The following is a 22,238-nucleotide window of genomic DNA, read 5'->3' on the forward strand; positions in this document are numbered from 1 at the left end:
CGTGTCTGTAGGTGGAATAAATGAAAACAACGTTTTGGAAATACGCGTGTAGCTGCTCTATAGGAGGCCATAACGCAATACAATGGGCCGCAAACCTGCATAATTAAATCTATAAATGCCGTTCAAAGAGGTACGTCACTGATGACGCTGAGTTGCGCATGCGCACACCAGTCGACACCTTCGGGGAATGTTCCGGTATTTACGGGTTGCCTTGGAGGAAAACACAATTGATATCAAATATTTCATGTGACAGCGAGAGACGGTTTTATTCATTCATTCATTCGCGTCGTTTATTCGTTTTTTAGTCAGGATGAACTCACCTCGGTGGAGCTTCTCAGGCTAGTTTTGCTAACTCGCTGAGAACAAAGAGACCCGGAAGTTAGCAACACATCGCTCAGCAGGGCTCAAGCGTGCGTGCAAAGTGTGGTTGTGTGTAAATGAGTAAAGCACCCATGCCGGGAACGTCGAGGACACATTTGTAGTGTGAGAAAGAACGGTTTTATTCATTTTATCAACTCATTACACAGTCAGGATAAACTCATCGTGGTGACATCGAAGCTTCTCAGGGTAGCTTAGCTTGCTAACTGCCAAACCGGAAGTTATGAAGACATGGCTAAACCGTGTGAGTGTAAAAGTGTTGGGATTGTGTGAGCATGCGTCGAACAAATGCCTCGAGTGTAGAATTTAAAGACTTCACACGCCCACTAGGGGGCATCGATGTTCTATTCTTAGACGTTGAATTGATGATTTATAAGACATTAGTGTACGTGTGCAGTAAATACGTGCAAATACATAAAAGTAAGTTGATTGGTTTCACGACTTACCATGGCTACCATGATTGAACTATATATATAAACAATGTGAGTGAAGTGTATTTGCAATTTAGCAAAGAGCAACATAGTCACCCAGTGATGACGTCATACAGGGACGACGCTGGCGGCGAAAATAACGAATAATCAAGATTATTTATGAGAAAACTAAAAATATTTGGAAAATAAAAAACGGGAAAATCGGCCATTTTACAAGAATGGATAATATCAAGATATTAACAAACACTACAAGAAAAAATGTCATAATATTACGAGGGAAAATAACATTTTAGACCATTTACGTTACAATGTTCCGAGAATTAAGTAAAAAACATGAAAGCGACAAGGTCACAACACTTTTTTTTAATTAATTGGTTCATTTTTTTGACGGACTTCATTCACTCCTGCGTTTTTATCCGTTTCCGTTGTCTCAAGTTGAAGGGCCGCACAGAAGACAAGTTTGCTGCCAGGTTTGCTAATTTTACCAAAGCATGCGAAGGACGCCGGCGCCATTCAAATGTTCTTTTTTGTTTTCGCACACTGAGTATTCAAAAATTTTCATGGACATCACACGGAAACGTTTCATGAAAGCCTTTTCAGCACGACTGGGAGGCTAGTTAAATGTTTTTCTTCTGTCCAAGGTGGATATTTGTCAGTGGTCTGACTCAACCTGCATTACCAGTAGGCATATACTTTACTCTAAAAACAATCAATCAGGACGTTAGCCGTCACCTCGCACAATAAAAATAATCTAATCATCTCCGGATTAGACTGGAAATACGACATAAAGTTGTGCAATGACAATAAAGGGAGTCTATCTATCTATCTATCTATACGCCCCCCCAAATTCCCACATTTTCCGTACGGTTTTTCAGTTCATCTTCAGCATTCACTAATTTATACTAAATCCATTTGTCCAATTTCAAGCATTGATTGATGATTAACAAGTCATTGCTTCATTTTTAGCCTGCATTTATTTATGAATCATACATTTCTGTCAGATTTGTTTTACCCCACCATGCATTCATCTTGAATTAACTTTTCAACTTATTATTAATTTATTCTTATCACTGAGAATTCCTTCCTGATACTGTTGTGTGTTTATTTTGTTTTATTAGAAATGAAAATATAACTATAATGTTTAATCAGTCCAAAGAAACTACGTGGAACGGCGTATAAGCGTATGCGCATGCGCACTGGGCCCATGGCACTCCGGGGCGAGAGAGAACCAGCGGCATGATGGAATGACGCCGACATTCCAACATGGAAACGGCGGCTGAGCTCGCGTCCGTCCGAGTCCGCACTGCGGGATGCTCTCCGGGTCGGGCCTGACTGCCGAGAACTCTCCCCCCCCAAGACCGACCACCGGAGGCTCGGGTCGACCTGCGGATAAAACAGCAGGTATGACACCATAACCGCGAGGGTCGTGTGGACGGTTCGGATCGAACTGCGTGGGATTTGCCGACTCCAGATGTGGGCGAATGTGTTTATTTTCATGTATTTGTGTTTTGTTCCATTTCGTTGTCAGTTCCACCTGTCGTGTCACGCGCATTTAGATTTAATGAGGACAAGTGGACTTAATTGACTCCGTTTACAAGTCGATCCCAACTGAATGAGTTGATGAAACAAGCAATCGTAATGATATATTGAATCTGTCTTTCAGATCGACGGGATCGGCAGCGGCGTACATGGTAGGTCATTTTTATATTTTCATGTTTGGGCCATTTTTGCACGTGTCTCCCCTTTTATCATCGATATTCCGTCCATTTTTGCACCACTCCCCTGATTCGTTTATCTTCCATCTCTCTCGTGTTCTGTTTTATCGGTTCCTTTGTATTTCCCATTTCTGTTTCTATCTCATTCGGATATATTACATTGTATTCATATACAGGGATATATAGTTCACAGTTTCCTTTGACCCACGTGCTCTTTTTAATGAAATAATATCAAATAAAATTTTTTTTATAGATTTTTAGATCTGAATATTGTTAATATGAATGAACAAATCATTCTATAATAATCGCTCTTTGGCTGGTTTGTAGAATGTAATAGACTATACCTCTTGACCGCTGAGCATTTAATCACGATTAATCACACTCTTTTCACACTTAACTTAACAAGGGATCTTTTTCGCCTTACAACGCAGGCAGGCAGTCAGTCATATGAAATGACCCGCAGGACGACAAATGCTTCCCGGAATGTTCTCCGCACTTCCGACTCTCGTTTTGCATTCTTGTGTTGCACATTTGAGATGAGATGCTGGAAAACAAATGTAAATATTTGTTGACTCAAGACTCTCTGCCGTTTTTACATGAAATGTTTCATCATTAAGGGAGGAAAAAAACAGCCCAGACCGTCACACTACCACCACCATATTTTACTCTTGTAAAATATCTTATAATGGAACACGCACCTTCCAAAAAGTTAACCTTTGAGTATTCTGGAAAAATGGAGACGAGCCTTAATGTTGTTTTTGTTCAGCGGTGGTTTTGATCTTGGGGGCCGTTTCTGCCACTCCTGGGAAGGTTCACCGCTGGTCGGTGTCTTTAGCATTTATGTATAATGGCTCTCACTGTGGTTTGCTGGAGTCCCGATGCTATTGCTTTTTCAAATCAGGCCATGTCGTTTTGGATTTTGTCTGATTTTAAAAGGAATAACATTTTGTTAGAATGTTTGAATTACATGTTTTGATTGCTGTATTTTCAGTCTTTGTCAATGTTAGTCAACATTTGTCAACATTTGTCAATTAAAATGAAAATAATGTCCAAAGGAACGTCCTCTGCTTTCAGCAGCTCATCAAATCTATGTGTCATTGATAGTCTCCATTTTTTACAAATGATAACTCACTGTCTTTCTTCATAAAAAACATAACCTGTGAGTCAGTGAAACTCCAATCTTTGTTGAGTCAGTAAAACCTGAGTCTTTGAAATGCGAGTCTTTGACGAACCATGAGTCAGTGACAATCGAGTCTTCATAGTCTTGTGAGTCTGTGAAATTGGAGTCTAGAACTACCCATGAATCAGGGAAACAAAGTCTTCAACAAGGACCCATGAGTCAGTATAACGTGGATCTTCATCAATCTGTGAGTCAGTGAAACTCGAGGCGTCAAACATCTGTGAGTCAGTAAAATTTGGGTCTTGGTCAACTACCCGTGAATCAGTGAAACTTAAGTCTTCATGGAATACCCATGAATTAGTGGAACTCGAATACGCATGAGTCAGGGAAACCTGAGACGTTATCGAACATCTTTTGAGTCAGTAAAAGTTTTGTCTTTAGTGAAACGTAAGTCTTTGTCAAGCTCCTTTTGTATTTGTGAAACTTTGTCGAGTACCTGTCATCCCATGACATGTGAGTCAGTGAAACTCAAGATGTCGTTGACCATCTGTGAGTTCGTGAAACTTGAATCTTGAGTGAAATGTGAGTCTCTTGTCTTTGTCTTTGTCGAGTGCCGCGAGTCAGTGAAACTCAGGTATTCGTTGAGTACCTGTGAGTCAGTGAAACCTGTGTCGCCATCGAACATGGTGGTCAGTGAAATGCAAGTCTGAGTTGAGTACCCGTGAGTAAGTGTAATTTGAGTCTTTGATTACCCATGACTTGTGAAACTCGAGTTCTGGTCCTCTACCCGTGAGTCGGTGGAACAGGAGTCTTTGTATACCCACGAGTCAATGAAACTCGAGTCTTCATCAACCTGTGAGTAAGTGAATCAGGATCTGTGGAAAGGAGAGTTGATTTTAATGCTGTGCTTTTCCCACGGGGTTATTGGTTATTTGTGCAAATATTACCAAATGATAAGTTTGCACAATGAATGACATTTTACCCGCTTTCCCTTTTTAATTTAGCTCGAGGCAGCAAGGGTGAGTACGTGAACGAGTATCCCGTACAGGATAATGTTGATTACGATCATACATATATTTATTCTCTTCTTATAAAATTCCTCAAGTACCCGACCCCCCAGGAGTGTGGATGACACGCTCACTAATGTGTACTCAGTGCGTGATTGTGCTCGTTCATTGTGGTAAAGCGCTGGATGATTTTGTCACATTGTGGATAAATTGCATTACATCGGAGAGCGGCTTAGCGCTTCAAGAACCTTCAAGGCATGCCGCCGAGCCGGGGTGGGGGTGGCGGTGGAAGTGGAAGTGGCAAGGCGTTGGATATTGTTTGGAAGTGGGGGGGTTGAAAGGGTGGCAGCTGCCAAGTGTCTCTTTTGAGTGCATGAATGGGCCATTCATATTTTTGGAGAATCGAGCAGATGCCCTATTGTTGAAAGATCCTTCAACAAGGACCAGATTGTTGCCAGCGCGGAGAAGAGGGGACGTCTTGTGTGCTCTCTTTGGTTGGCTGGTGTGCAAATCCCTTTCATATTTTCAAATATTTAGATATTGCCAGCTCGAGCCGATCCCCCCAGAGTGATCCTGTAACTTTAAGAAAGAAAGGTCTTCAGAAGAATTCAAGTATTAACTTTAATATAATTTAATTTTATTTCACTTATGGATTGTATTGGGAATTGCAAATAAAATTAAATAAAAATAAAATAAAATAAAACATACTGATTGAAAATATATTTCACTGTTCATTATGCATGTTTGGACTTTTTTAATGAAACTAAATGAAATTGCTAATAATACCTGATATACCTAATTTTTTAAAATACATATTATCTGAGGATGTTTTTACCCCTCATGTGCTCCAAACTGGACCTCCTGCCGGGAATGTAAGACGTTTTCTCGAAAAGTGTCCTTAACGTTTTTTTGGGGGGGGGCTGCTGTTCTTTGTGCGTATGTCAAATGAATGCAGCTTTTTCCGCACCGGCTCAAGTGGCTCGGGCGGCTTTGTAGCGCAGAAGTGGGCTTTGCCGAGTGACAATAAAAGTGACATTGTCCCATGAAGAGCGTAAACGGATCCTTTTTTTTGGTCAGTGAATTGATTTCCATGCTTATCAAAAAGGAGAAGTGTGGAGAATGTGGAATTGCGTGTGTGTGGTCTTCTATTGGTTTGGCAGGATTTCTTTTTCTTCTCCTTGTTGGATTGTAATTTATGGTCCTTTAATGAATTGTTACATTATTATTATTATCACGTCTTTAATTGATAGCCTGCAATTATTTATGAATTATGCAAAGTGTCTGTCAGTTTGTTTATTTTAAACCAAAGGTGTCCAAAGTGGTCCCCCATAGGCAATTTGCGACTCGTGGCTGTTCTAAAAATCTCATTTAACAAGAATATGTTTTATAACCGCAAAAATTGACAATTTTCTACGAATGAAGTCAAAATGTTAAGAGAAACAATCATGATTTTACAAGAATAACATATTAAAGAACCTTGTTTCTAAAACAAATGAAATAGTCATTTTTGGTCAGTTAGGTTGAATTGATAAAATTATGAGAATAAATTCTAAATGTTTTGGAAATAAAGTCATTATCACAAGAATAAATTTTTTTGGGGGGGGTCACGGCTGTAGTTTTTATCCAAATAAATCCAAATATTACGAGATGGAAGTGTTAAGTGTTGATATTATAAGGAAAAATAAACCTTTTCCCGGGCAAGAACTTGTGCCGATTCTGATCCCAGCCGCTTCACACCCGGCTACGAAGCGATCCAGGGAGAGTTGGACCACAGCAGGACCACATCATCTGCAAAACGCAGAGACCAAATCCTGCTGCGCCTAGAAATTCTGTCCATAAAAGTAATGAACACAATCAGTGACAAAAAAGCAGCCTCACTGGTAAAGAGGTCCGACTTATTGGCAGCAATGTGAACCCAACTGTGACATGGCTCATACAGGGAACAGCCTGAATTAGGGGGTCCAGTCAAGGAACAGGGTCAAATGCCTTCTCCAAGACTGGGAGTGTACAGTTAGTCCACAGTTCCACGACCAGGACCAAAACCACATTGCACACTACCTGGCGGATCCAATGATAATTGCATCACACCATTCGGTTCTTCGGTGGGGATGGGGTGCTGCCAACCTGGACTCCAGATGTTGTGACTTGGTGGGAGGAATACTCCTCAATGAGGAGGCCTCCTCAATTATGTCACCTAAATGACAAAGCTGAGATGTACGTGATAATTCACGGTGTGAACAGTTGTCGGGATAAAAGCATGAATGCAGCACATTCATCAGCTGGGGATGTGATTACAAGGATCGATGCAAACACAAAGACGCCATGTGTATGACTAACACCTGATGAAGACTGTGTGTGTGTGTGTGTGTGTAATGTGATATCACACGTCGCCTATTAGCTGCGGCCTCACATCTGCTGTCAGCCACTTTGCTGTAACTCCGCTAAAGACGTTATTGATTGCTCATTACGGGCGTGTTCCCTGAAAGACGAGCGTCGGCTTTGATCACGTTAAACCCCCCCGTTCCCCCGCCCCCTCCTGAGATGCTCATCTGCGCCCATCAAGTTTCTCCTCAGAGATCTGACACGAAGGCGTCTGACATCCTTTTTATTGCTGGCTGTTTTGACTCAAAATAACTGGGATTTTTGTCTCGGCACACAAACCAGCTGATGTCTGTGGGGGGGAAACCGGTCGGCACGAAGGAACAACGCTTTCAGTTAGCGGGCCTTTTATTTCTATTTGCACGCCCTTTCATGTCGGCTTTGTGATCTGTGATTTGTTCACTTAGAAACAAACAAAGAGAAGCTGAAGCGTAATTACGCTGCATGTCGGTACACGCCAGCGCTCGCGCTCAGAAACACTCGTTGAAACTCTTTTTTACATCGTGGGGCCACACACACAGTGGTGTGAAAATGTGAACACCCCGTTACAACATGAATTGAGCTCTATCAATGTGGAAAAAGGTTCTAAAGCTTTGGGACTCCAGCCAACCACAGTGAGAGACATTATTCACAAATGGCCAAAACATGGAAGAGTGGTGAACCAGCATGAGTCATCCGAGAGGTCACAAAAGACCCCACAAGAACATCCAAGGAACTGCAGGCCTCACTTGCCTCAGTGAAGGTCAGCGATCATGACTTCACCATAAGAAAGACACAGAAATACAATCGTAACAATTTTCTTCTTCGATTAATCTGAAGCTTGTTGTTCTGTCCTGAGTTAATCCATCGATGGACCAAATTAATACGAGGCAAAGACCTCTGTGGTTAGTGGTTAGGTCTGTGAAAGAGGCAAAAATGTTTCAGAACATTAAAAAATATTCATATTTGCAATCAGAGGATATTTACAAAAAAAGATTAATTGATTACCAAGATAGTCAAAATCGATTAATTGTTACAGGTCTGCTTATTATTGATAAAAACGCCTATCTGCAATTAATTGCAAGTTAGCTACAGATAAAGGGTGATTAATCACAATGAAATGTTTTAATCGCCATGTAATTGTGCAGCCCTAGAATAAAGTCATAATATTTCAAAAACAACATTTATGAGGAATATTGATGTTGAATGTTGGTAAAACGTTGATGAAGTGGAGGAAGCGACATGGCGAGAAATGGCTAGCCAGTGATAACCAAGCAGTGTAGTGCTCTCATCGTGAATAAAGCCACTAGCGTCCAGTGGTTAAGTCAATTATACGGGCGTGTGGCGGTAATCGCCCACTCGGGGGTCACCGCATGACCTCCACAATGCTTGTTTGGGATTAGTGTCGTCCAAGTCTTGCTTCCAAGTGGTCGATAGATAGGTACTTCCAGAAATGAGTCACTCGAAAAAGAGAGAGAGAGACGAAGACGAGTGGGGTGGGGACCCAATCGGGCCCAGTCGCCGTGTAAGATAATAACTGTCCATTTCACACGCAAAAACGCATGCGGCCACTTTAAATACGACATGTTTAGCGAGCACTTAACGTCCACAAGCCACGCTGGCGTTGAGATTTATACAAGCGTGCCGACAGAAAGGTGGCGTCGGTGAAGGTGGAGGCGAGGTTAGCGGCGACGGCGCCTCAATTAGCTCATTTTATTTCCGCAGACGGACGGATTCAGATGAGGTGAGAGGCGTCCTCTTCGTGATCCCCCTCCCCGCCTTCGTGTCCCGTCCTCGCGTTCACGGTTCGTTATCGGTGCGATACGGCTTGATTCACACCAGATGCTGCTCTCTCTCACCGCTCGCTTGTTTTCCATAGCAGTCCCGGACTTTTTGAGGCAAGGTTTATTATTCTGCTGTTATTTATTTGCATTTATTTTTGTCATTTATCATATAATTTTTTGATATCATTATCCTAAACGAATGTGTCTGATATCATTTATACTGCATTTCTACCCAATCAATTATTTGTATTTATTTTTTTAATTTTTATATTTATTTAAATTCATTTTTATTGTTTAACAAATACAATGATGTCTAATATAATTTATCTTGTTTTCAATGGTTTATTTGTCAGGGAATATCACGGTGTCTGATATCATTTATCCTTAATCAATTTGTTCTTATTTTTTAACAAATACCACGGTGTCTGATATCATTTATCCTGCATTCATTTGTTTATTTTTCAGTAAATATTACCGTGTCTGATATCATTTATCCTGAATCAATTCATTGTTATTTTTTAACAAATACCATGGTGTCTGATATCATTTGTCCTGCATGAATTCATTTATTTTTCAGTGAATACCACTGTGTTTGATATCATTTGTCCTAAATCAATTTTTTGTTCTTGTTTAACAAATACCACGGTGTCTGATATTATTTATCCTGCATTAATTTGTTTATTTTTCAGTGAATACCATGGTGTCTGATATCATTTATCCTGCATTCATTTGTTTATTATTGTTCAACACATTCCACAGTGTCTGGTATCATTTATCCTGAATCCATTCATTGATTATTTTTCAATGAATTCCACAGTGTCTGATATTGTTTAGCTTGGATTCATTCATGTATTAATATCTCATCAATACCAAATAGTTTGATATAATTTATCCTGCAGTCATTAATTGATTTGTATTGACTACCACAGTGTCTGATATGATTTATCCCATGTTGGGGGATGTTTTAAAAAAAAAGGATGTACTTCACCTTTAATATTTCAACTCTAACATTATTTTTTGTCATAACATTACCAGTTAATTCTCCTAAAATGTAATATTTTGACTTGCTTCTTGTAAAATTTTTGCCATGTTTTTGCCTTGAGATTGTGTTATGAACTTCAAATTTGAATAACTGCTGACAATTCCTCATACGATAAGCTCGGTAGTTGATGGAATGTCAGAGAGTTAGCGTGACCGCCAAAGAACCGCATGCACGTCCTAATGCGTGGCATATTTTTCTCTCAGGCTTGAAGATGCAGTGGCACCCCGAGCAAAGCCAGTGGGCTGAACAGCATTTCGACATTTCCTCCACCACACGCTCCCCGGGCCACAAGGCCGAGGCCTATCGTCTAGTACCCGGCCTCCTGCAGTGCGCCGCCACCGATCAGTACGCCTGGGCCAACGACGACATCTCTGCCCTCACCGCCTCCAACCTGCTCAAGAAGTATGCCGAGAAATATTCCGGTATTCTGGAGATGCCCGTCTCCTGTTCTGATGCTCCAAGTGTCCCGGGAGCGATAAACGGACGTAAGGGTGAATCGGACCCCTGGCAAGATGGCGTCTACCCCATGAGCTGCATCCCAGACGGGGTTCCGATCCGCAAGGGAGGCGTGGCGGCCGCCTCTGAGGTGGTGACCGGCTTGTGCAGCTCTCCCGGTCTCGCCTCCAGCAATCTGAGCGAGCCGAGCTACTCGAGCAGCAGCTGTGGAAGCCATATTACCACTGCGCTCCACTCGGCTTCATTGCCCTCTCAGGAATATGCGGCGTCGTACACCGGGTCCTACTTGCACGGTAGTTACAATTCTCAGTCTGTCCCCGCCCCTACGCACCCGTCTGGTCTCCTGCAACCACCCCCGCCATCCTCTCACCCTGCATTTGTTCCACCTTACAAGGGGGGCTCACCAAACCTATCTGGTTATAACTACCCTGCAGCAGGGTACCCTGTACAGAGCTCAGTGAGGCCTGGATACAGCCCCGGGGCAGCGCCCCTGCCGTCCTCATACCTTCCCTCAAGCATTGCCACACCGACACCTCTTCCCCCTTCGTCAACTTTACCTGGTTATCCGTACCATAACCACAGCTTGACCCCAATCACCCCAAGTCCTCTCAACAGTTGCTCCTCCAACACTCTGAAGAGGGCAACCTTCTACATCGCCGGTCAAGGAGATATGGACTCCTCTTATGCTAACTTTGGATTTGACCAACCTCGGAGTTCAGCCGAAAGCCCCATGTACGGAGTAGCGGACAGCAGCAGCACAAACGGAAGCTCTAATGATACCATTGGCGGTGGCTTTGACAGGAGTGCTGAGAAGTCATTGCAGCACTTTCATTCGCAAAAGCAGTACACGAAACCTCCTGAGCAGCAGCACAAGAAGTACAACAGCCAGGGAAGCAACGGCCCGCTATCTCCACCTCCGTATGTGTCCTCCACACTCAGGGGTTCCCGCTCTGCAGAATCTCTCTCCAGCTTCAGTGAGCCGAGGCCTGAAGCTCATCACATACACTTCTCTCACTCAGGGGCCGCCTCCCGATCTGCTCAAGAGCAACTAAAAGCTTGTGAGCCTCACCTCTTGGACATGGTTACCACTGAAATTGTTCAGCAGGGGCCCCCTGTGGACTGGAGTGACATTGCAGGCTTAGAAATGGCCAAAGCGACGCTGAAAGAGGAGGTCCTGTGGCCCGTCCTGCGTCCTGACATATTCAGCAGCTTAGGACCCACGCCACGCTGCGTGCTGCTCTTTGGCCCCAGAGGCAGTGGTAGGACGTTGCTGGGTCACTGCCTGGCCCGTCAGCTTGGGACGCCGCTGCTTCAACTCAGCGGCTCTACTTTAGTCACCAAGTGGCTGACAGACGGGGAGGGGATTATCCGAGCCACCTTCCTGGTGGCGCGCTGCCGTCAACCCTCTGTAGTGTTCATCAGTGAGGTGGACATGCTGCTGTCGTCGCAACTCACGGAAGAAAGCCCCGTTAACAGACTGAAGCGGGAGCTGCTTTCCCAGCTGGACTCTCTTCTCGTGGGCTCGGGTGAGGACGGAAGCAACCACGTCGTAGTGCTTTGCTCCACAAGCCGACCCCAGGACATGGATGAAGGCTTGCATAGATACTTTGCTCTAAGGGTTCTGGTACCTCTGCCTGATAGCGCAGCTCGACACCAGATTCTGAGACAGCTTCTGACACAATCCCAGCAGAAATACTGCATGAGCGAGGAGGACCTGGCACTGCTGGTACAGCGCACGGAAGGTTTCTCGGGACTTGACCTGGGCAGACTCTGCCAAGAAGCCCGTGTGGGTGTGTCACGTGTGTCTGCGCAACAGGGCATAGACGGGATCATGCCTCGGGGACACATGCGGCCTCTGACCTACCAAGACTTTGACAGCGTCTTTTGCAAATTCCAGGCCGGTACATCAGGGAAAGAGATTGATATGTACACCGAATGGAGCAAAATGTTCGGCCGCAGCCCCGAAAAGGACAGACTTGTTTCCTCGATGTAAAAGAGGCGTTTTGCCACTGCTTTTCCTCAGGGTGGACAAGTTGTGCTGGAGGAAAAGCTAACAAAACCCCGCAGAGGTTTTCACTCCAAATGCATTGAATTGGAACGGTTTCAACCATGTTTACACTGCAAGATGGATGCAGGAAAGACAACCCAGTACCTGTGCGAATATAAATACATTCTTGACATTGGCTTGGTTATCAAAGTGCCTGAAGTGGTGCTTTACGATTTGATTTGCCTCACGATCGATATGATTTGAGTTCACAAAACTGAGAGCTTTAAACCGTTTGGATTCCGGGTGACTCGGCACTGACGCCACAAATCAAGCAACAACTCAGGAAAGCAGTTGTGAAACACAGCATAAGCTTACAACGGGGGTGTCCAAACTTTTTCCACCGAGGATCACATGCTGAAAAATGAAAGATCCCACGAGTCTGATCAAACTCACTTCTTTCTATAGTCATTTATGACTTTATTCCTATAATATTTTGACTTGATTTTTCTTGACTTGACTTTGATTTTTCAACCTAATTTTCCAAAAATATATTATTGTCCGGCTGCACAGCGGTCATGTGGTTAGCACGCAGACCTCAATGGTAGGAGAAACGGGTTTAATTCCACCCTCGGCCATCTCTGTGTGGAGTTTGCATGTTCTCCCTGTGCATGCATTTTCTCCAGGTACTCCGGTTTCCTCCCACATTCCAAAAACATGCTAGGTTAATTGGCGACTCCAAATTGTCCAAAGGTATGAATGTGAGTGTGAATGGTTGTTTGTCTATATGTGCCCTGTGATTGGTTGGCGACCAGTCCAGGGTGTACCCCACCTCTCACCCGAAGACAGCTGGGATAGGCTCCAGCACACCCTCGTGAGGATAAGCGGTAGAAAATGAATTAATTTTATTGTCCTAAAATGACCACTTGTTCTTGTTATATTACTGCAGATTTACCCCTTTTTGTGTTTTTTTTTTTTTACTACTTTTATGGTTCAACTATATTTTTAGAATATGGTGCGGGCGGGCCAATAAAAAAATAGCACCGGCTCCCAGGCCGCACTTCGGACACCCCTGTTTTCCAGAAAAAAAATGCTGCTTTTCCCGTGTAGGAGGCTTGCGACGTCAAATGGTTGATTTCCATTCCAATCTAATCAGTATTTTGATATTTTTTCTTTCATGTGCTGTATTTGCCACCGTTCATTCATCGTTCAACACAGCGTTTATTGTTGTTGGTCTCCTCTTTAAGGCTGGATTTGCAGTTCAGATCTGAGTGTCCGATTCCAATGTTAGAGAAGACCTTATTTTTGCTTTCATATTTCAACTTTATGCTATTCAACTGATGTTATTTGTCCTCACAATATGACTTGTTTATTCTGGGAACATTTTGACTTTTTCCTATTAGTATTTTCCTCTTTAAATTTTGACTTTAATGTCGTAAAATGTGTTTTTTTTCCATTCCTGACGTTCTTTCCTTGTGTAAATTTTCTTCTCGTAATATTATGACTATGAATTCTTTCCCAAAAATAACTAGAATATTTCAATTCAATGCTATTTACACTGCATGGAGACGGCCATGGCATGTCTGACATGATAGAAAAGGTCTCCTCCCGTTCAATATGGAAGTGGTACATTGTTGTCCTTATTTCTCTTTTAAAATGTTTTTAATTCAGAGATTTTTCACAGAAATACCAGTATTTTCCCCAAAACACTTCCTGATTCTGACGGGAATCAGGTGTTTTGTTGTTGTTGAGGTATTCGCAAACATGTGCAAGGTGCCTTGCGGGTTTAAAATAAAACATTGCACTTTTTCTAGTATGATTTTGCACAAGCAATGTTTATTTCTGAAATGCATCCGGAAGAAGACGCATCATGATTTAATTTTAAGGTACATTTTAAGGTACATTTAAGGTCTGTATCATATTGGTAAGAAAGAAAACTGTGGCTTTAAAACGAGCTTTAATGTCAAAATCTAATCATATTTCAACATTTGACATTTCCATTGTTTATTTGTGTTGTCCGGGCACATGTGGGTGTCGGAGGACATCCAGTTCTATTCCAGCCTGACGCGTCTTGTAAATCCAGCCTGAGCATTTCTACCTCATAGTTGGAAACACTCAAATTAAAAATGTAAAAAAATAGCATTAGCAGAAGCGCTTGCATGTATAATCCCACACATTTGCTTTTGTGTCTGTTGTGTGAGACCGGTGAATGTGGATAAGCGGGCACTTTTTCTATTGTTTTTCTACACCGCATTTACAGTATATATATTTATATATATTTATTTTTTTCTTTCGTGTGGCCAGTTTTCTAGTATAGCGTTGGCACGCCTGCACAACTTTGAACCGGCGCCTTCCTGTTGTAAATACGCTGTCTTCGTAACAGCTAGCATGCTTTTTGCCACCTTGTGACCTTTAAAGTCAGCAAACACGTCATTCATTGAAAAGTCTCTCTCTTCTTTTCTTTTTAAATTGTCATGAGTCATAAATGCACTTGTAAATATCAGAATAAAATGCAGTTGATTACAAGTGTCTTTTTTATGTATATATGTATAGTAAATTACATTTTTTAATCAAGTAAACTAAACAAAACTGAAAAAATGTGAAAAAAGAGCAAGAATCGTGATATTGTGAAGGATTATTAAGAATAAAGTTCTGTTATGAGAAGCAAGCTAGAGACGGAAAACAAAGATACAATTACAAAAAAGTTATGAGACTAAAGTCAAAATATCTTGGCAATAAATGTAACAAAAATCAGTGGAAAATGTACAAGAATAAAGTGTTAATATTTGCAAATTCTAAAAAAGTCACTTTTTTAGCCATACAGTCGGATTTAGTAATGATAAATTGAATATTTGGTAGTTGGTGTAGAAAACCTGTTTATGATCTTCTAAATACCCCTTTTAACATTATTAGAGCCATGTGCCCATTAAATAACACCCCTATATCACCTTTACACACCTTTTATTCAATATAGTAGACATCATAAGAGAAAATAAGACATATTAGGCATAATAAACATTTTTACCACCTTCTAAATACACTTTCCCACAACATTTGAGCCCTCTTGACATGGCATAACACCCCTATAGTCACCTTTACACTCCTATTCCCCAATATATTACAGGAAAAAAGTAAGAAAGTAAGAAAAAAGCCACTGCAGACTCCATGCAGTGTTAAGGTAATGTCATGTAAAGTAATGTTTCATCAATGTAACATTACTGGCACCCAGTGACCAGAATACTACAATAATTTCAATATTTTAAAATTAGTAATCGGCCATAGTCAACAATGAAACAAGCGTTCATGATTTTTTAAACAAAAACACTTGGAAACGAGCTAGCTCACCTGACAGGCCACCATTTTGGGGATACACCGTGGCTTCTTATGGGTTGAGGCTATAAAAGCTAGCTAACATCTGTCGCTGTTTTTTTATGACGTCATGGAATAAATATAGTAAAAAGAGTTTAACTGAAATATTTGACACCCTATTGAAGCGTTACTATTGTTAAATTGATATAAAATGAGCTTTATGGTTAAAAAAAAACAGCATTTGAAAATGAACTAGCTTACCTGACAAGCCGCCATTTTGGGGATACGCCATGGCTTCTTATGGGTTAAGGCTACAAAAACCTGCAACAGAAGTAGCCGGTTTTCAATGAATTCATGTAAGAAATACAGTAAGAGGTGAAGGGTAATATTTGACACCCTATTAAAGCATTACTGTTGTTAAATTGATATAAAATTAGCTTTTATAGTTAAAAAACAAGCACTTGGAAACGAGCTAGCTCACCTGACAGGCCGCCATTTTGGGGACACTGTGGCTTCTTTTGGGTTAATTCATGGAAGGAATATCGTTAAAAAGGGTTTAACTGTAATATTTGACACTCTATTAAAGCGTCACATGACTGTCATATGACAACCACTCCTAACTGCATTTTTTAACACATTTAAAGTGTTGATGGAAGAAAGGGGAAACATAAATCAGCCCAATGGAAGGAAAGAGAGAAGAATCTCGGCATTGAGAACCCTCCAGAAGACAAGTTAGCTGTCATGTCAGTCGTCCTAACGTGACAGCCCCTTCCACAGAGTCTGTGAACACCTTGGCAAGCGTCACCGTCCTGACAACACAACACACACACACGTAAACAAGAGTGTGTGTGATGAGCTCCTCCTGTGGCAAGACAGCTTGTTTCTTCTCCGCTGATGGATGGAGGCGTCTTGTCACACTGAAACACTTCATTGAACTTCACTCTTTTCATACATCTCAGGTGGAACCTTATTTATTTGGAGATCAACGGCGTGGGGGAAGCTGCCCGACCGTGAAATAAACTCTGCTTACTTTCTGGGACCACCGGCGAATGACAAAAATCTGGTGTTGGCGACCCCCATAAAGCCAAAAAGGGCCACTTTCACCTCCCTTTAGGTTTTTCAGAATATTAGGTCATTTTCATAGAAAGATTATGCTAGTTGTTAGCATGCTAAAGTTAGCATGTTAGTATTGCTACCATGCTTACTTGAGCATATTAGCATTTGTAGCCATTTTAATAGGTACACACTATTATGCTAGATGTTAGCATGCTCATGTTAGCCTTGTTAGCATGCTAACATTAGCATACTAGAATTTATTTTGCGATTTTTGTCAACATGAACTTAACGCTATGAACTCACGCTATCATGCTAGGTGTTATGATGCTAATGTTAGTATGTTAGCATTGCGAGCAAACCCACCTGTTCAAATCCTATTTTAATGTCCAACTTTTTATACTTGACTGCTGTGCCCTGGTTTTAGCCTTGTTTGTAGCTCTGAATGTTGTATTTTAATGTGTTTTTCTACTCATTCAGCTTTATTTTTTATCTCACTGTAAAGCGTCTTTGAGCATCCTGAAAAGCGCTATACAAATAAAATATATTGTTATTATTATTATAACTTCATAGTGGCATTTCTTTTCATTTTCATAGATATGTACTATTTATGGTAGTTGTTAGCATGCTGATGATAGCATTGAGAGCATGCTAACATTAGAATACTAGAATTTTGGCATTTTGGTGAACATAAACTTAAGCAGACCTGTCACGCTATCATGCTAGGTGTTGCTACATGCTAATGTTAGCATGTTAGAACTGAGAACAGCAGGACCACATCATCTGAATCGGTGTCAAAGGGCAACCCTGGTGGAGTCCAACCCTCACTGGAGTCCGACTTATTGTCGGGAATGCGGACCAAGCACAAGGTAGTGGTCTACAAATCTAAAGGCACGGCCCCTGATGTTTACACAATGCTGCATCATTGATGACCATGACAACCTCCCAGCATCCAGCGCCTTAAGGAACTCTAGATTGATCTCATCCACTCCTGGGGGCTCTGCTACCGAGGAGCTTCTCAGCAGCCTGAGCCCCAGAGTTTGGAGAACCCACCATGGAGTCCCCATTCACTGCTTACCCACTGGTAGAGGTGTCGATGCGATTGAGAAGGAGTCCTTCCACGGGTCCACAACATCATAACCACAACTGCTTATTTCTGGGCGTACGTATGATTCCAAAGTTCTTCCGTCATCTTGATGATTTCACGCACACACACACACTTCTTGACAAAAGAAGATCTGCCTGCACGGTGATTGGATGGCCTGGAGGAGCCTGACAGGAGTGCCAGTACGTGCCAACACACAAATATGGACACACGTGCACAAATCAATAGACTCACACACATTGAAAGAAATACACGCTACTTGTGCTCCTGGCGTGCTTTCCCTCGCCTAACCCCCCCTCCCCCCCTCACTACACAACATGAACTCTGCCACCTGTCAGGTAGAATTGGAAAAACGTGATCTTGAAGGAGCCGAGCGCCAGGATTGGCAAACCTCTTCCACCTCGGCATGCTGCGCTCTCCGGTGACCTTCCACGGAGGGAGCGCTGGAGAACCTCCAGCAGTGAGGCGAGGACGAGGGATGAAACGCGAGGAAGAGATGCCGACCAAGGAAAGTTCTTGCAAATCGATAAGGCAGAAGCAGCCCTGCGGGCCATCACATTCAACGAACCACTGTTTGTTCTGATCCGTTTCTGTCCAACCAGTCAGCAGCAGCCCCACGACCCAAGAAACGGAAACAATGACAAGACGAAAACTTGTAGAGTTTGCGATCATGCTACATGCCCTAACTTGATTTTCTTCCTTTGCATTAAGCAACTCAAAATCTGATTGTATATTATTATTACTACAATAGGCTTTGGATTGAACGGTGTCTGAGTGGTTAGCGCACAGGCCAAACAGCAAGACAGCTGGGATAGGCTCCATCGTGCCTCTGGCCCGATCGGCGGTATAGAAAAGTTAGCCTGTTAGCATTGCTACCATGCTTACCATATTAGCATTTTTAGCCATGTTAATGTGTACAAACTATTATGCGAGGTGTTAGCATGCTGATGTTAGCATTGCTAGCATGCAAACATTAGCATACTAGAATTTATTTAGCCATTTTTGTGAACATAAACTTAAGCAGACACTATCATGCTATGTGTTATGTAATGCTAACATTAGCATATGTTAGCATTGTAGCATAACAGCATACTACAATTTTTTTCCATGTTCATAGGTAGACATTATTATGGTAGGTGTTAGCATGCTATGTTAGCATTGCTAGCATGCTAACATTAGCATACTAGATGGATGGATGGTTGTGATAACATAATGACTTGCAAGAATACAGTACTGGAATTGCAAAGGCGGCCCCATTCAAAATTTCTAGTGAACTTTTCTAGTTGATATAACAATAGATAACCAGAGTTTGGTTGCACTTAAAATAATACATCTATTTCAAATCAAGGGGAAGAGGGCGAATGGGAGGTGGCATCTTGGCGGGATTGTCTGCGACTAATGACTTAAGCCGTAGTCAAAGGTTTGAAAGCAGCTCTTGAATTCCAATGAACAAGCGCTGGATTTTGCATATTTTATGAATATTTTAGCTTCCCCCTGTAACCTTGGTGTCGTCGAGGCAGATCATGGCTGGCACGAAGCCATTTAATAGCTTCTCTAGTGGCATGTGGGGAGGGGTGCAGCTTTTACGCCTTATCAGCGCTTGACATTTACCAGCGTTTGTCTTTCGTTCCTATCGAAAAATGACGCTTTTTGTCAATGGCCGCTTTTTATCCCAGAGTGACAGATTTGCTTTCTGTCAAAGGACATCAAACTTCACAGAAAAACATCAGATTTTTATCCCCCCCCCCAAAAAAAAAAACTTTAGTATGTGGTAACAGCATGTATGCTGTCGCCATGGTGACCACGGCCACAAAGGAACCCATTTCAGTAGAATTAAGTATGTGCAGAATGTCCCTGTGAATGTCTGCGTTGCACGGTTGAAGATTCAAGGTGAGAGCTGGTCGAACGAGGTCAGAGACTGCACATGAATAAAGATGAATGTGCAGATCAGGGGTAGCCAACGCATGGCTCGCCAGCCGCTGAGAATATTTCAATGCACACAAGGGTTGGAAAATACTGAGTTTAAGGGTCAATTTTTGATTGACATTATTCTAATGTGCTAGCATAACAGCACAGTAGCATTTTTTTTCCATTTTCATAAGTAGGCACTATTATGCTAAGATGTTAACATGCTTATGCTAACATTAGCATATTACAATTTATTTTGCATTTTTGTGAGCATGAACTTAAGCAGACACTTTACGCTATCATGCTAGGTGTTATTATGCTAATGCTAGCATGTTAGCATTGCTAGCATAACAGCATACTCGCATTTTTTTCATTTTCATGGGTAGATACTATTGTGCTGGTTGTTAGCATGCTGATGTTAGCATTGCTAGCATGCTCACATAAGAATCAAATTTATTTTGCAATTTTTATGAACATGAACTGAAGCAGAATTTTTTAAATGAAATTTTTACATTTTAATTTCAAGAAATTCATTCATTTGTGGCTAATTTTTTTGGACAGTCAATTCAAAACACTTTTTTATTGGGGAATATCCAAACTGAGGCAATAATTAATAATTTCAATAATAATAATTAATTAATCATCAATTAATTCATCATAAACAAATCAATAATGAAACTAAAGACTTTTTTTAATGATTCTTTTTGCTTCCGATGCAGGCCATTTGAAATATCCATCGCCGGCGCGCACCGTCCATCATCTTCATTTCTTTTCTCATACGTCAATTTTTAAACGTCTCCCCTACCTTTGTTTGCACTTTCAATTTGCATATCAAAGACAGGGCGGCCGGACCTGCTTTGCATATTTACATCTGATTAGCAGCACACGATGAAGACGTCAGTTGTTTGCCGGGATCGCGTCGCTTGTATAATTAGCGGCGGAACATGTAACATCACCAAAAGTACAAAAGGATCCCGACTCAAACGACAACCTTTCATAAGCTGCCTTTCATTCGACGTACTCAAATATTGCAGCTTCACCTTTCGACCCCAGCGCTCGCTAAATGATAACCGCCTTTGAACGGCGAAGACAAAAATACGCGCCGTCGCTTTGCGCTAATGTGTGACACCGGGTCTGGTAAATTCCACCAGTGTTGCTTCAGAAGGGGGGGGGCGGTATTTTTAGACGCCGTGAAAAGGTTTGGGTTCAAGGTCAGGGTTTTTTTTTATTTTTTCGTCTTGCCAAAAACAATCTGTCTGCTTAACGTGTCGCAGTTGAAAGCGGCACGGCACGGCGCTAAGAAACAATCTGTCATTTTAGCTGACAGCCGAACGTCTCACCTATGATATGTTTGAAAACGCATTTAAACATTTGGGATGGGTGGCGGGGGGAGGGGGGGCAGGACTCTGGGGTCTGTCGTCTTCCCGCCATGTTTGACATGTTTGATGTGTATGTTTCTTAGCATGTCAAGTTTTATAAAAAAAAAAAAAAAACTTCCACAAGGATTCATTTTGCATTCAGGGTTGCACACTGGTCCTTAGTGTGTGTGTGTGTGTGTGTGTGTGTGTAGCATACCAATGAGCACAAATACTGTTCGCTTTGGTGTTACCTGAGCCTAAAATGTCTCAACTGTCAATCACCCACTCCGCCGATCGCCCAGCAGATCGCCCAGCGATCTAAAACAAAAATACACTGAGTGTATGTAGACAGGAGTGACTCCGGTCTGGTTACTCCAGTCTTTGTCCAGGCCCCATGAGTCCACCAAACTTCAGTCTTCATCGAGCACCGGTGTGTCGGTGATCAGCCAGTACCCTGTGAGCCAATGAAATTCGAGTGTTTGTCTTCGCCAGGTAATGAAAATCAAGTCTTTGAGATCACTGAACATGTTTGAGTCAATGAATCATGACTCTTCAGTGAGTACCTGTGAGTCACTGAAACTCGAATCTCCATCGGGCACTCAAGAGTCAGTGAAATGTCCGTCTTTGTTGGCACCTTTTTTGCCAAACATTTATGATTCAGTAAAATTTGACTCTTAGTCGATCACCCGTGAGTCAGTGTGTGTTTTATCCGCCAATATTTCACTTGAAATTGCCCGAAAATGGATCCTTAAGGGTTGGTGTGTTTAATTGTGGAGTCAAAGACGGTTGCTCGTCATCGTTATGTCGGCCGTCAATTAAAGGGCACATGAAAGCGTCCCTGGGTAGCTAATTATTGGATGAGTCAGAGTCCATTGTGGCGTCATGTGAAAAGATGGAGGTTTCGGTTTGTGCAGTTTTAGCCATCACCCCCCCCCACCAAGAAGTGATGATTTAAGGCTGCTACAGCACCCGTGGATGGGTGGGTGGGGGTGGGGGGGGCATGTTAACAACCTTGAATTATGGCTTATGTCTGCATTTTTATATTTTTTGTCACCTACATTCATTAAACCTTTTTACAATTTATTGATTGTGATGATCTAATTGAGGACCCGACTGGCATTAATGACGCTTTCATGCACAAACACGTTAACTTTTAACTGGTTTGGGTTTTTTAGGGCCTGAGCAGTTCTTCTTCTTTCTCTTTGGGTTTTTCTCTTCAGGGGTCACCAC

The 22,238-nt window shown here is 42.1% G+C and overlaps 1 pseudogene across 1 annotated transcript; it reads left to right on the forward strand.

Moving 5' to 3' along the window:
- The first annotated feature begins 182 nt into the window (after positions 1-182).
- On the forward strand, positions 183-13,099 carry LOC131137657 (fidgetin pseudogene; annotated as a pseudogene). The gene is made up of 4 exons (XR_013630180.1): positions 183-246; positions 1,959-2,210; positions 2,473-2,500; positions 10,039-13,099. The product of XR_013630180.1 is annotated as a fidgetin pseudogene (transcript).
- Positions 13,100-22,238: the final 9,139 nt, after the last annotated feature.

The sequence above is a fragment of the Doryrhamphus excisus genome, linkage group LG17 (assembly GCF_037039965.1).
Source record: "Doryrhamphus excisus strain RoL-2023G ecotype Guam linkage group LG17, RoL_Dexc_Guam_v1.1, whole genome shotgun sequence".
NCBI classification, from domain to species: Eukaryota; Metazoa; Chordata; class Actinopteri; order Syngnathiformes; family Syngnathidae; genus Doryrhamphus; species Doryrhamphus excisus.